This window comes from Sorex fumeus, unplaced genomic scaffold (assembly GCF_029834395.1).
Source record: "Sorex fumeus unplaced genomic scaffold, SorFum_2.1 ptg000044l, whole genome shotgun sequence".
NCBI lineage: Eukaryota > Metazoa > Chordata > Mammalia > Eulipotyphla > Soricidae > Sorex > Sorex fumeus.
Window position 1 is genome coordinate 63,610,236 of NW_026606101.1, and position 16,328 is coordinate 63,626,563.

The 16,328-nt window shown below is 39.3% G+C and overlaps 1 protein-coding gene and 1 pseudogene across 1 annotated transcript in view; one reads left to right on the forward strand and one right to left on the reverse strand.

The window, feature by feature from the left end:
- Positions 1-16,328, forward strand: part of TMEM108 (transmembrane protein 108) — a 279,595-nt gene that overhangs the window by 30,045 nt on the left and 233,222 nt on the right. The window lies entirely within an intron of this gene.
- On the reverse strand, positions 13,669-14,751 carry LOC130030650 (transmembrane protein 126A-like; annotated as a pseudogene).

Here is a 16,328-nt window from a genome sequence, read left to right on the forward strand (position 1 = left end):
CATGTATTTATGTGAATAAGCAAGGAATATTCAACAAGATCATAACAATGTTTTTTCCAAGTGAAGTATATTTTTATTTTGGTGTATTGCTGCATAATTTGAATATTTATACAATGCACATGTGTCATTCTTAGAAATCCTAGCAATATTTAATATGTATTTGGTCCTATTGATGATCAAGTACTCATGATATCATTAAGCTACACATAATTAAATGGGTAGAAAGGAATGAGCATTTTTATAAAATATATACTAACTTTAAGTATATTTTGATCATGACACTAAGTTAGAAGAATATAGGAGGATATTTGGGAGACTCTAGAAGCTTTAAAGTCTATAATGAGGTTTCTTAAACTTTTTTCACTCACAACCTTTTTAAAAATTTTTTTTATCATGCATCTTTTTAATTATTATTTTTTATTAGTGAGACATATGAGGTACAGTTGTAGACTTACAAATTTTTGTGCTTGGGTTTCAATTACACAATGATCAAATGCCCATCCCTCCACCAGTGTCCACTTCCCACTACCAGGGATCCCAGCATCCCTCCCACCCCCCATCCCCCCCATCTCACCCTGCCTCTGTGGCAGGGCATTCCCTTTTGTTCTCTCTTATTGGGTGTCACAACCCTTTTTAGCCTGAGAAATTTTTATGCTACACCAGCTATATAGTTTGTACAAAATATTCATACAACTAAATTTTTACCGAAGTTATAAATTTAAACAGCTTTTTCAAACTCTACTTTCAGTTATGTGACCCTGTCTTGACTCATAGTTGAAGAAACTCGGTCAAGAATAATTTTATGTTGATAAGATGTCAAATAGGTGTACAGTTCTGTGATAGAGAATGTATAAGTGCCTGCCTAGGTTAGATGATGTGAAGGTGTGTGTATGTTAATTCTATCTTGAGTGTTTACATAAACGTGAAGGAAAATCAGTGAGTACTTCATATTGAAGGAGCTGTTACAGTATAATTTTCTGGACCTCCAAAACCATTTGACTGAGTATTGTGAATAGTTTTGGCAAATTATTTTCAGAAGAATTAATGATTTCTTTCATAACAGTTCATTAGGAATCCTAAACACCAATCTGATAGCAGAGATAGTCTTTTCTGTGGTGGTGCTGGAAAGTCAGAATGCATTTTTAGGAGAAAGGGTAACTTTGAAAATAAAATTAGTGCTTGTTCATTTCTTAAGTGTTTTTCATTTTTGGAGGTGATGTTTTCCTCTAGTATCATATTATTTTTGAACATTAGGATAATACTATTGCACAGACAGTGGCTTTGGAAACCTTTATAGAGTTTTTGATAGTCTTATTAATTCACAACTAGCATCTATTCAAAACCCTTAATTTTCAATAGGTTCAGAGAATAAAAAGATCTGTCTTCAGCTAATTCATTCTTTGGTGCCAGAAGTTTCGAAAAATAAAGGTATGTTTAAAGAAAGTTGGTTACTGAGTATAAATCTTTAATGAACTCTACTGTCCATTCTTCTCTTACTTTTATTTTTTCTTTTTGGGTCACACTCGGCAATGCTCAGGGGTTACTTCTGGCTCATGCACTCAGAAATTACTCCTGGCGGTGCTCGGGGGATTATATGGGATGCTGGGAATCGAACCCAGGTCAGCCATGTTGGCTGCGTGCAAGGCAAACGCCCTACCCGCTGTGCTATCGCTCCAGCCCCTTCTCTTACTTTTTTATCTTAAAAATTTGTTTTCTGGGGAAATCATTGAAAACATTGTAACTTAGGAAAAATGGACTCTTAGAAACTTGAAATAAATCTTAATACCTTTACTTTACGGGTCTGGAGCAATAGCACAGCGGGTAGGGCATTTGCCTTGCAGGTAGCCAACGTGCCGACCCGAGTTCGATTCCTCCGCCCTTCTCGGAGAGCCGGCAAGCTACTGAGAGTATTTTGCTGGCATGGCAAAGCCTGGCAAGCTACCCGTGAGGTATTCGATATGCCAAACACAGTAGCAACCAAGTCTCACAATCGAGACATTACTGGGCCCACTCGAGCAAATCGATGAACAATGGGAGGACAGTGACAGTGACAGTGACAGTGACCTTTACTCTACAAAATATAAATTTGTTTTGATCTAAAACCAGGACATTATTCTATGTCACATAATTTATACAAAGATTTTTCAAGCCCCTGTGGATTCAGAAGAGAGGGAGGAGAGAGTAGAGACAAAGCTTTTGAGGACTTTTTGTCTTTGCTTTGGAAATGTTAAATGCTCAACGAAGATCAGATGTTAGAGTGAAAAGATTCAATAGAATCATGTGTTTTTTCTATTTCAGAGCCTATATGTGAATGAATGAAGTGACGAAGTTAACCGGGATATTATTCTGCCAAGTCAGTATGTCCACAAGGAGAGAGGGAAGGAATTTAGGATATTCTTCCCCTACTCAGGAGTGGTAGTGACTATTGACTGTGGGATTTAAATGGATCAAGGAGATGATGCAAGACACGAAGAAGTTGAGAGACAATGAAAAACTGTACTCACACGTCACACTGAAATTGGGGCACCAGTGAAAGGAGATGGAGGTGGAGAGTATAGATGAGAGCGTGGATGAATTTCAATTAAGAACTTGTATGTGACTTTGAATTAGGTTGGAGAATATGTTTTGAGAAGCCATAGTGTTAGAAGCATTATCTGGGTGGATAATGAGATCATATAAGTTGTGAACAGTAGAGAGCACAGGGAGCCAAGATTTCTTGTTTTCCCAGAATCAGGAAGGACCTGAATTTCTGTAATTCGGAGTTTAGTGTTCAGAAGAGGAAAGTAGGAACAATATTCTAGATGTGGAAAAGAGAAGTGATAAGTATCCTCACCTCTCTCTAAGTCTAATTGTTTCAAGGAATGTGGGGAGAAAACAGGCACTACTTGAGGATGGAGGATGGAGGAGAAGGGAACAGACAGTATTATAGTGTTAGGATATTATACTGTTATTATACATTATACTGTTAGGATAGGAACTGGAGGCACTAGTTGGAGAGGAGGCCAAACATATATAGGATTTTGTTGATGACTATCTATGAAAACCAGAAAGAAAAAGGCTTCGTGTACTGGAAGAGGGCAAAAGGAATCAAAGAGGCTATAAAAGTTGGGGAAAATGAGAAACGACCTGGGAGACTGGGCTTCTTATTGTGTTTATTTTTATTTATTATGATAAGGGCAAAAGAGATGATGTAATTAGTTTTCATAATTCACAGGTCGCAGTTACTGGAAATGGGATGGAAGCAATGTGGATATTGAGACACTCAGATTCTTGGCTGGAGCGATAACACAGTGATAGGGCGTTTTCCTTGCACTCAGCCAACATGGCCGACCCGAGTTCTATTCCTCCGCCCCTCTTGGAGAGCCCAGCAAGCTACTGAGAGTATCTCGCCTGCACGGCAGAGCCTGGCAAGCTACCCCTGATGTATTCAATATGCCAAACACAGTAACAACAAAATCTCCAATGGAGACATTACTGGGCCTGCTTGAGCAAATCGATGAACAACGGGAGGGCCTTTACTTTACTTTACTTTACTTTACAGATTCTTGGACTGCAGGGTCCTCTTTGGAGGGTAGTTTTATACCAAGCAAATAGGGAGTCTGTTTAAACCCAACCAGAAGAGGGACTGTCTTAATCCCAAGATCCAGATCATCCCAAGATCATCCTTACACTTACTCAGGGAAATGTAAAAAGCTGTGGAAAATTGTCAAGGTCCCTCTTACTTAGTTCAACTTTGTAAATAACATTTTCCCACACCTAGACAACATTTTCTTTGTACCATATTTCTGCTACTTTGTACTTGTACTTGATTAAGAGCCCACTTTCATTTCTCATCTTTTACCTTCCCACTTATCCATATATTTAGCTTGTGTCCAGTGGAACCCACAGTGTGTGCCCTTTGGGGATAGAGCATCTGCCATGTGGCCTATAAGATTGTTCAAGTATCATCACTTCTATCAATGCAAAGAACCTTTCAGTTCTCTGAATTTCACTGTATAAAACCAACAGAAACTACATATTTGAACTGATATTTTTATGATCCATTTTGGGAAAATTAGTTTCTGTTTAATTCTTTGTGAGTGTTGCATTTAAAATTCAAATTAACTCCTTGGTAAGTCTTTACTATGTTCATGCATCCAGATGCTACTGTCTCTATTCTTTGTCACATTTTTTTGAAACCTAAACAACTTGTGTAAAGAAATCCAAGAAAGATTTGTCAAAAGGACATCATTTTAATTCCTCTTTCTGGAATACTGTTACTGTTACAAGCTTATCACACAAATGACATTTCATGAAACATAACTTCACTTCTAAAGGTCTACTCTGTGTTTAAAGAAATTTTCAGATATGAATCATAATTTTTTTAAAAAACAATGGAAATTAATAACTATGAGGAATCTGAGGACAAAAGTTAGTTCCAGGAAATACTTTCTTTTTTCTTGTTTTTTTTTTTTCATACCCAGTGGTGCTCCTGATGGTGCTCAGGGCTTATACTTGGGGGACTATATAGGGTGCTGAAGATTGAACCCCAATCAGCCAGGTGCAAGGCAAGCGACCTACCAACTATACTTTCATTCTGCCATCCCAAATACTTTCTTTTCTTTTTTTTCATAATTTATTTTTTTTCTTCTTATATTTATTTATTGAATCACTGTGGGAAAAGTTACTAAGCTTTCAGGTTTAAGTCTCGGTCATACAATGATCAAACACCTTTCTCTTCACCAGTACTCATTTTTCACCACCAAGTACCCCAGTATACCCCCCCCTCCCACCCCTCCAAATGCTTGTGAGGCAGATGATTTCCACTTAACTCTTCTCTACATTGATTACATTCATTATTTTGACAAAAGATGCACCATTATTGTTTAGAATTTCCCCCCAAACAATCAGAATCACTGAAAAGGCATTGTGAAATATTTTGTTTTCTATAGCTGGTTATGAGAATCATATAATGTCACATGGCCATGATTTTGGATTTCTGCAAAGAGCCAGATAATTACGAGATTGGTTTCTGTGCATCTGGTGTTATGGCTGTGCTGGAGAGCTGCCCGGGGGGACGGGGGTGGCGGGCAACTCATGACCTCTGTAGGGTGTGAAGGACTAGCCAGTACTGCCCCCCTTTCCATGAGACTGCAGTTTCCCCATCACTGCCGGCTCATACCTGGCTTTCCTATAAGCTTTGAGGTGGAGGCCACCCTGCTGCTGGGTGGGGTGGGGGGAAGGCAGAAGGGAGCAACACCCTTTCCCTCTGGGGAGGCATGGTGCCATAGTTTAATGCGCTGTTCATTCACTTTTCTGCTGTAAGCTACCAGACTCTGGACTAAGTCCTTTTGCCTCTGGAGAGCCGCTTATGGGGGGGCAACTTGTGACCTCGGTAGGGTGTGAAGGATGAGCTGGCGGTACCACCCCCCTTCCCATGAGATTGCAGTTGCCCCATCACCGCCGGCTCATACCTGGCTTTCCAATAAGCTCTGAGGCGGTGGCCATCTTGTATGCGGTCCAGATGCATTTCTGCCAAAAACTGCTGGGTTTCGAGATTTGTTTCTGAGTCTCTGAGATCATGGCCATTAATCAGCTTGATCAGGAGCCAGAGAGGCCATTTGTAGGTGGCGATTCAGGGGTCTCGTTGGGATGAAGAGGAAAGGGCCAGTTCCACACCCATCTGGTGAGGCACTGTGTGTCTCGTCACTGCAGGCCCAAACCTGACTGTCCAGTGGCCTCTGGAGGATGGCAGTCACTGGGCCGGCAGGGGGAACAGGCCAAGGCACGAAACCTATTCCCACCTGCAGTGGCCCAGCACCAGTAACCTACTGTAGGAACAGGACGCATTTCTACCAAAAGCCTTTGGGTTCCGAGATTCGTTTCTGAGTCTCTGGGATCATGGCCGTTAAGCAGTTCGATTAGGAACCAGAGAGGCCATGCCTCCAATTATATAGCTGAGCCGGAGGTGGTTTTTGGGTGTGTCTCACACATACCTAACTTTTGGCCGTTTACTTTCTTGGTAAAGTTTGCCCCAAGTTTTTGGGGTCTGGCCAAAGGCACAGCATTAATTTTGGGGTATCTGAAAGTCTGATGTTGCCATCAGGCTACTTATGCACTCGCCTCACAGCCAAATAATTTATTTTCAAGTGAAAAATTACAGCATGTGGTAGGGTCCAGTCATGGTCATGGTCACGGTCCTCCCGTTGTTCATCGATTTGCTCGAGCAGGCCCAGTAATGTCTCCATCGTGAGACTTTTTGTTACTGTGTTTGGCATATCAACTACACCACGGGGAGCTTGCCAGGCTTTGCCGTGCAAGCGAGATACTCTCGGTAGCTTGCCGGGCTCTCCAAGAGGGGTAGGAATTGAACTCTGGTTGGCCATGTTGGCTGCGTGCAAGGTAAACATCCTACCACTGTGCTATTGCTCCAACCCAGATGGCAAGTAGGCATAAAAAAAAGTGTTCATAAAGTATGAGATTAATACCCAAGAATAGCTGAGATCAGCACCAGGAGGATTACTCCATAACTTAGAGGCCAGCCGGGTATCCTAGAGGAAAGGGCAGTTCAGATAGAGAAGGGAGCACCAAATAAAGGATGTTTGGAGGATCCTCCCAGGAGGGGAGATGCATGTCGAAAGTAGACTATGGACTGAACATGTTTGCCACTCAATGCCTCTTTTGCAGACCACAACACCCAAAAGGAGAGAGAGAACACAGGGGATTGCCCTGCCACAGAGACAGGGGGGATGGGGGGATGGGGTGGGAGGGATATTATCCATGGTGGTGGAAAATGGGCACTGGTGGAGGGATGGGTATCTGATCATTGTATAATCGAAGAAAAAAAAACTGATTCTAAAAAAAAAAAAAACAAGAGAATTTTTAAAGTTCCTGTAGTAAATACACAGATATTAATATAGCCAAATAATCTAATGGTAGCACTATTAATAGGGAACTAATACAATACTTTGGGTGCACTTTACAAATTTGAAGATCAAACTAAAAAATAAATGTTTTTTTCCTAAACCTAAAAAAAAAAGTGTTCATTTTGAGTTATTATGCAAATCAAAATGACAATGAGATATTATCTCATAATAGTAAGAATGATATATATCCAAAAGAACAGAGGATCTGGAAAAATAGTACAGCTGGTAAGGTATGCCTTGCATGTGGTTGACTTGGTTTCAATAACGGACACCTCATATGGGCCTTGGAGCAATACGGGTATATATGCATATGCATATGCTGGGTATATATACATATACATATAATACATGCATGCATTATATAATATATGTGCAAGCCTTATCTGTAACATTAAAACTCTATTTGACTATATATGTATATATGTACATATATATGTGTGTGTGTATATATATATATAGTCAAATTCTCTTTGTCTCAGTATTAGCACTGAGTCAATACTCAGCTATCACAAGATGGAATCTTGCAGTTAGCTACAACTGAGATGACATTGATGGGTATTGTGCCAAGTGAAATGAGTTAGAGGGAGAAGGACAGTACCAGCTAGTCTCACTTGTCTCTGGCATATAGAAAAGAAAAACAAGGAGTGGATGGTATGAAGCAATGACCATCCCTTCACTTTAGATTTTGCGTTCAGATTACCAAGCAGTGGGGGGTCAGCAGGGAGGAAGAGACAGACTAGATGTGACAAAAGGTCACTGACAGGGTTCGGGCACTTTGGAGATGGAGATGGTGTAGATATAATAACTGTACATCAAAACCAAAAACATTGGGGCCGGAGCGATAGCACAGTGGGTAGGGCGTTTGCCTTGCATTCAGCTGACCTGGGTTCAATCCCCAGCATCCCATATGGTCTCCCCAGCACCACCAGGAGTGATTCCTGAGCATCGCTGGGTATAACCCAAAAAGTAAAAACAACAACAACAACAACAAAAAACACATTAATACTATTGTAACATTTTACCTAACTACAAATAAAAATAATTTGTTTAAGTCATAGGACCAAAAATATAGTACAGAGCTGTTAAGGAGCTTGCCTTGTACTCAACTGACCTGGTTCTATCCTCAACATCACACAGGGTCTCCAAATATCACCAAGAATGATCCCTGAGTCCAAGTGAGGAGGAAGCCCTAGGGTCCAGAAATGATCTAAAACAGGAACGATATCATTGATTACAGTTTTAAAATATGTCTTTGAGTCCAGGGGAAAATTTTCAATGGTAAGGTGCTTGCCTTGCATATGGCAGACAACAGTTCCATTTATGGCACCACGTATGGTCCCTGTCAGGAGTGATCCCTGAGAACAGAGCTAGGAGTAAGCCCTCAGCATATCTGAGTGTGCCATAACCCCCCCTTCCTAAGAAAAAGGTACACCTTCTTTTCTGAAAAATCTCTCTCTGGATCACTTCTATAGTATACAAATAATAAACTCAGCCGAACTTAATTTAGTGGCATTTCTACTAATTTTTTTATTTTCCCCTAACCATCCTAACATCAGCTGCATAGTTATGATCATAGTGCAGTCCCTGCAAGATATTGAAAGTCCTGAGATAGCAAAGTTAAATCAGTTCCCTGCCAGGCTGAAAGCTTTTAGAAGGCAGGATTAGACTTTTTATATCTTACAAGGTGACTTTGGGGAAATGATCTCATGCTTCTAGATGACCTAGATGCCAAAGCTATAATGATTCCTGCATATATATATACATATATATATTCAATGTATAGTTGTTGAATCAATTGTCATAAATGTATTGATTTAGCACTTTGAATTTTTTCTTAATTCTGTGGGTGCTATCAGTTCAAATGCTTGGGTATATAGAAGGATATAAATAAATATATATATGTATGTAGGAACACATAGAGCATAAAGAATATTTGCATACCTAGACAGCCTGACTCTTATTCTTATCTAATGTAATTTAAATTAGCCAGTATATTGCATTTCCCGCTTTGATAGGTATAGAAACTTTGCTGTAAATGTTATATTTTGCTGGCTTTCATTTTTTAAATTTTATTCTATTGTTTCGAATATTTTGGGTCACACCCAGTGGTACTTAGGGCTTACTCCTAGCTCTGTGCTCAGGCATCACTACTGGCGGTACTCTGGTGACCTTCTGGGAGATGCATGCAACTTCTGGGAAGTTGGGATCAAAGCTGGGTCAGCTGCATGCAAGGAAAGCACCTTGCCTACTGTACTAGCTTTCCACCTGATTCTGCTGGCTTTTAAATATTTTCCCACATAGAGGACACAATCTTTTTTGTTAGACGGAAACCATGACTTAGGGAAAAAGAAATCAGAGTTCTAGGTAAGGATAACATGGCATATTATTGAATCACTAGTCTTTCTGAGAAACCAAAAGGTGATTTCAATAAAAAAGCAGTAGCCAAAGAAATCATAATTGAAGTTCCCAGAGTTGAGAAGTGCATGCACCTAGGCCAATAGACCCAAAAGTTCCCAGCCAAAAAGACCCAAATAAAACCACTCCAGGACACATCATAATTAGAGTGACAAAGCCAAAGACAGAAATAGATTATTTCAAACAGCAAGAACAAAAGAAATTACAAAGGAGTTTCCTTAAGATTCACAAGTCATTCTTCTACACAATGGAGTACTATGTAGCTCTTAGAAAAGATGAAGTCATGAAATTTACATACAAGTGGTACAATATGGAAAGTATCATGCTAAGCGAAATGAGTCAGAAAGAGAGGGATAGACATAGAAAGATTGCATTCATCTGGGGGATATAAAGTAACAAAGTATGAGATTAATACCCAAGAATAGCTGAGATCAGCACCAGGAGGATTACTCCATAACTTAGAGGCCAGCCGGGTATCCTAGAGGAAAGGGCTGTTCAGATAGAGAAGGGAGCACCAAATAAAGGATGTTTGGAGGATCCTCCCAGGAGGGGAGATGCATGTCGAAAGTAGACTATGGACTGAACATGTTTGCCACTCAATGCCTCTTTTGCAGACCACAACACCCAAAAGGAGAGAGAGAACACAGGGGATTGCCCTGCCACAGAGACAGGGGGGATGGGGGGATGGGGGTGGGAGGGATATTATCCATGGTGGTGGAAAATGGGCACTGGTGGAGGGATGGGTATCTGATCATTGTATAATTGAAACCAAAGCACAAAAAATTGTAAATGTACAACTTTAAAAAAAATAAAATAAAGGGAAAAAAAAATTAAAAAAAAAAACCTAAAAAAAAAAAAAGATTCACAAGTCATTCTCTATGAACTGAAAGAAAATGGGGTCGGGGAGAATATTGTTAAAGAACTCAGTAGATGAACACTTCACCAAGTTTGACTCTGTCCAGTTTGACTTGTCTTTTAGGTCTGTAGGAATTACACAGTGCTTCAAGACAGTTCATAACCTATTCTAACTCTCAGCCCCCTTAAGTGGCATGTTTCCTACCAGTTCTCATGTTCTTTGTTTCCATTGTCTTTAGGTATTTGCTATTCCATTATTGTATTTCTTTATATTCCACATATGAGAGAGATCATTCTGTATTGGTCTCTCTCATTCTGACTCGTTTCACTCAGCATGTACTTTCCAGGTCTCTCTATGTAGCAACAAATTTCATGATTTTATTTTCTCTTATGACGGAGTAATAGTCTACTGTGTTTATATGTACCATAGTTTCTTTATCCAGTCATCTATTCTTGGACACGGGTTATTTCCAGATTTTGGCTATTGTGAATAGTGCTTCAAGGAACATAACTGTGCAAATATCTTTTCTCCATTTTTTTCATCCTTGGGGGCATATTGCAAGAAGTGGAGTTGCTGGATCAAATGAAAGCTCAATTTTTTGATTATTTTTTAGTGAATGTCTATATTGTTTTCCAAGAAGGCTGGATCAGTCAACATTCCCATGAGTGGTGAATGAGAAGCCCTTTCTCTCAACATCCATGACAGCACTGGTTGTTCTTGTTCTTTTTGATGTGTGGTGTGAGATGTATTTCATTGTTGTTTTGATTTGCATCTCCCCGATGATTAGTGATGCAGAACTTTTTTTTATGTGCCTTTGGGCTATTTGTAATTTTTCTTTGAGAAAGTCTCTGTTCATTTCTTCTCCCCAGTTTTTTTTCCTTAAATTTTTATTAGTGAAACACCTCTCCCCAGTTTTTGATGGGGTTGGATGTTTCTTTCTTTTGAAATATATTTCTGTCAGTGCCTTATATATCTTTGATATTAACCCCTTATCACACGATTGTTGGTAAATAATTTCTCCCATTCCCTTGGCTATCTTTGCATCTTGGTCATCATTTTCTTTGAGGTATAGAAGCTCCTTATTATAATATAGTCCCATTTACTTATCTCTGCTTCCACTTGCTTGGAAGTGGAAGATGCCTTTAGCTTCAGTTTCATTCTATGTTTGTTTTCCTCTATGTACCTTATGAATTTAGATCTGATATTGAGGTTCTCAACCTGAAAACCTGTATACCTGGAATTTTCTCCCATTTGGTTCTCTGTAGAGATTAGTTGTGAAGCAGTGGAGTTGCACCATTGGCATCACTGCAACTGTGTGTTTGTGTGTGTGTGTTGGGGGGAGGGTTGCTGCTGTGGCTTCTGCAGGATGAAGACTTGGCCTGACACCGTCCCAAGGGCTCCCCAGATTTTCAGCTAGGATATTGGTGTACCTGTGAATTTTAATAGCTTGACTTGCATATCCTTAGTTATTTAGCCATGAGTCTATAAAGCTGGGCTTGTGGATGAATTTACGTAGTGGCAGCTGTGGAGTGTTGATTTACATTTTCTTAATGGTTAATGATGATACTTATATTTTTGCCCTTGTCTCACATAGACACATAACAAGTTCATAACTTTGGAAGCAGAAGCAGCAATAAATTTTGATTAGAATTCCAGAGAAGGTTAAAAATTAAGTGATGTTTTATATTTTGCTATTATTTGATAGTACAAGTACTTGCTCACCCCTGTTCTGTGCCACTTCATTTCATTGTGAACACATTCTGAGGCGCTCTCCTATCTTAAGTTTCAAAGTTCATAATAAATGTAAGACTATTTTCCAGGAGTTCATATGTGAAGATCTTAAATCAAAATGTAGTACTGTAGTACTGTCCTCCTGTTGTTCATTGATTTGCTTGAGTGGGCACCAGTAATGTCTCCATCCATTGTGAGACTTGTTAAATCAAAATACCATAGTGAAATGGTACATGAATGAGTCAGGACAAATTGTGTGTATAGGGGCATGCTGCCTTTTTCTGTCTTATATCTCTGGGTTTTTTCTCTCTCTCTCTCTCTCTTTTTTTTTCCATTTGATGATTCACAGTAGAGGTGCTGAGCATCATCCGATTAGCTTTCTGGACCAAGTGTAAGGATTCAGAGCTTTCCTCCCAACATAGTAGCTCCTATTCACAGGCAACTATTTAAAATGTGTCAAATTAATTTAGTTCCTTCAGTCTCATCAGTTGCAATAACATTGCTCAGTAGTTAAGTAGCTAGTGCCTATTATATTGGAAACAGCGTTTTATCCTTCACTAAAATGTTCTATTAGAAAATGCAAGAGATCAAGGATTGTATTGTTAAAGATTCTAGCTTCTCAAACTGTGGCATGGGACTTTATGTGATGTCCTATAATTGAATTTGGGATCACAAAAATTTGGGATCAAAAACATGAATAAATGATACTTACGTTTTTGCCCTTACTCAGACTTTATTCATGTTACCTCTTTTTATACCTATTGTATATACCCAGGGATATGTAAAATTTTCAGGCAAAAAGGGGTTGCAAGTGAAAAAGTTTCAGATGCCATGTTTAAGAGAGAGAAAGTGATGCTTTTAAATGAATGACCATGGATAGCATGCTGAATGAAATAAGTCAGATGGAGACAGATAGGTATAGAGTGACTGCATTTATTTGTGGGATATTATGTATATCCTAGATATATATACATATACAAATATTATGAGACTAATATCCAAGACCAGGGTAAACAAGGGCCAGAAGAATTGGTCAATGGTTGAAAGCTTGCCACAAGAATTTTTTTTTGGGGGGGAGTAGCGAAGGGTAGTTAGGATAGAGAAGGAACCAACATGACAATAATAGTTGGAAATAATCATTTTGGAGAGGAACTAAATGTTGAAAATAGATACGGGAGGGGGGGCTGGAGCAATAGCACAGCGGGTAGGGCGTTTGCCTTGCACTCGGCCAACCTGGGTTCGATTCCCAGCATCCCATATGGTCCCCTGAGTACCGCCAGGGGTAATTCCTGAGTGCAGAGCCAGGAGTAACCCCTGTGCATTGCCAGGTGTGACCTAAAAAGAAAAAAAAAACCAGGGATATACCCGATAATCTTTCATTATCTGTATTGCAAACCATAACGCCCAAAGCGGGGGGGCTGGGGGGAGGGAGAGAGAGAGGGGGAGGGAGAGAGAGAGAGAGAGAGAGAGAGAGAGAGAGAGAGAGAGAGAGAGAGAGAGAGAAAGGAAAGAAAGAATAAAAATGACTGCCATAGTGTCAGGCGGGGGGCATGGGGTGGGAGGGAAACTGGAACCATTGGTGGTGAGGAAAAGTACACTTGTGAAGAGATGGATGTTGGGATATTATATGAATGAGATCCAATTATGAACAACTTTGTAAATGGGTATAGCACTGTGATTCAATAAAAAAATTGCAAAAAAATAGAGTAAATGAACATTTTTTAAGCATGTGTTTTTTTATTATTTTTTTTTTATTTTTACAATTTTATTTTTGCTTCACAATCATTGAATGTCTCCACTAGTTTCAGGTAACTGAAGAGCCTTTATAAGTAGTTTGTATTGTCTATACCCAAGGTAAGCTGTAAACATAGTCTGAAGTAACATGGGAAATAGCATCTTTCTAAAGACAGGTTTGGAAATTCCAATCCAATAAGTCAGGATGTTTCCTTTCTCAGGTAGCAGAGTTGAGCTATACCTGTGCTTAAATGTAAATTTATAAAACCTTTGTTAAGACACATCTGCTGTGAAAAATGGAATCACTGCCATTGGTAAGCTAGAAGCTAAATGTCCTTGTGTCACATTTAAGATATATTGAAAGAGACTATTTGTCAGAAAGAAAGGGATAGACATAAAAAGATTGCATTCATCTGGGGGACATAAAGTAACAAAATAGGAGATTAATACCCAAGAATAGCCGAGATCAGTACCAGGAGAATTACTCCATGGCTTAGAGGCCAGCCGGGCATTCTAGGGGAAAGGGCAGCTCAGATAGAGAAGGGAGCACCAAATAAAGGGTGTTTGGAGGATCCTCCCAGGATGGGAGATGCATGTTGAGTGTAGACTATGGACCGAACATGATTGCCACTCAATGCCTCTTTTGCAGATCACAACACCCAAAAGGAGAGAGAGAACAAAAGGGAATGCCCTGCCACAGAGGCAGGGTGGGATGGTGGGGATGGGTGTGGGAGGGATATTGGGATCCATGGTGGTAGAAAATGGGCACTGGTGGAGGGATGGGTATTTGATCATTGTATAATCGAAACCCAAGCACAAAAATTTGTAAGTCTACAACTGTACCTCATGGTGTTTCACTAATAAAAATTAATAAAAAAAAAAAGGAAAGAGACTATTTGCTATTAGGCCACTGAGAGCAGCATTAATTCCAACATATGTGGATCCATGTTCAAGTAGGTTCCTTTCTACTTCTGAAAGTTGGTTTATTTTTCTGGTTATAATATTAAAAATCGAGTTTTCATTGGCAGTACCATCTGCTTCGTGATTTTCCATCTTGAGCCTTAGAATGAGTTATTTCCAATAATGTATCTCAGCCTCGAGGGTCGCCACTTCCTCCGCTCTTCCCATCAGCTCACTGCCAGCTCGGCTCTGCTCGCCTGTGGGTAGCCATCTTGGTCGATATGTGACTGCAGGATCGGCATGTGTTTTGTTTTAGGCTGATAGTCTTAGCCCCTCAAAAGTCCTCATAATAAGAATTAAGCCCCATTAACAAGCAGACTGAGTTTATAGAGATTAATTTTTTTCTGAGTTATGAGATTAGTAGCAGAGTTGGAGTTTCAACTTTTCTTTCAAAATTATGAAAATACACACTGTTGGAGGCATGGGTACTCGATCACTGTAAGACTGAAACTTTTTTTTTATTTGAATCACCATGAGATACAGTTATAAAGCTTTCATGTTTGAGTTTCAGTCATACAGTGATCAAACACCCAACCCTCCACCAGTGCACATTCTCCACCTTCAATGTCCCCAGTACAGCCCCCTTTCCAACTCTCCCCCAGCCTCTATGACAGACAGTTTCCCCCATCCACTCTCTCTACTTTGGGACATTATGGTTTGAAATATAGATACTGGGGGGGCTATCATGTTTGGTCCTTTATCTACTTTCAGCACACATCTCCCATCCCGAACAATTCCTCCAACTATCATTGACTTAGTGATCCCTTGTCTGTTCCGGCTGCCTTCTCCCCCCAGCTCATGAGGTAGGCTCCCAACTATGGAGCAATATTCCTGGCCCTTGTATCTACTGTCCTTGGGTGTCAGTCTCATATTATGTTATTTATATTCCACAAATGAGTGCAGTATGACTGAAAATCATGAAAGTCTATAACTATATCAATAAAAAAATAAAGAAAAAACAGGAATTCACAAAAAAAACAGGGTGATATTATGTGGAAAACATTGATTTTATTAAATGTAATCATTTTTCTATTTATTAGTATTTTTATACAAATCATAAACAATAAATTTTAACATACAAAAAACTATGTAAAGGTGTTTTTCTCTGATTCACAAGTAGCATTGCATCAATTCTCTTCTTTAGTTCATTGAACATTATACATTGAATGTCCAAATCCTTTTGATATTAAACATTTATTTTTTTATCCTTGTATCACTTTCTTATTCCTTTCACCTCACAGATAGTACATTTTAATGTTTTTTAAATTTGAATAGTTTGTAAAATTCCTGTGTGTTCTGACAAAACAGTTCATGTCCTCCTCTTCACTGTAAGTATTATGTTTTTAGGTTCTAGCCATGTCGCATTATATACATCTAACCTGTTATTCTCTGTGGCACATTGTCCATATAGTAATGCACACATAGACATCATTCAGCTTCTCACTAAAACAGTGCTGCTGTCAACAATCTTTGATGATATATGAGCGTCCTTTGAAATGTGTGTAGGTGAAGGATGGTTGGATTCTACATAATTTTAATAAGTAGCATTTGATTCCTCTTCAGAATTACTGACCCTCCATCAGAACTCTCAATTCTCCACCAAATTTTAGCATTATCCAGCTTTCTAATTTTTGCCAAACTGGTTTGTGTGAAGTGAAATCTTATTTATTTTTACATTTATTTGATAACTACTCATTTCAATATCTCTTGCTCTTTTATTGGGATTT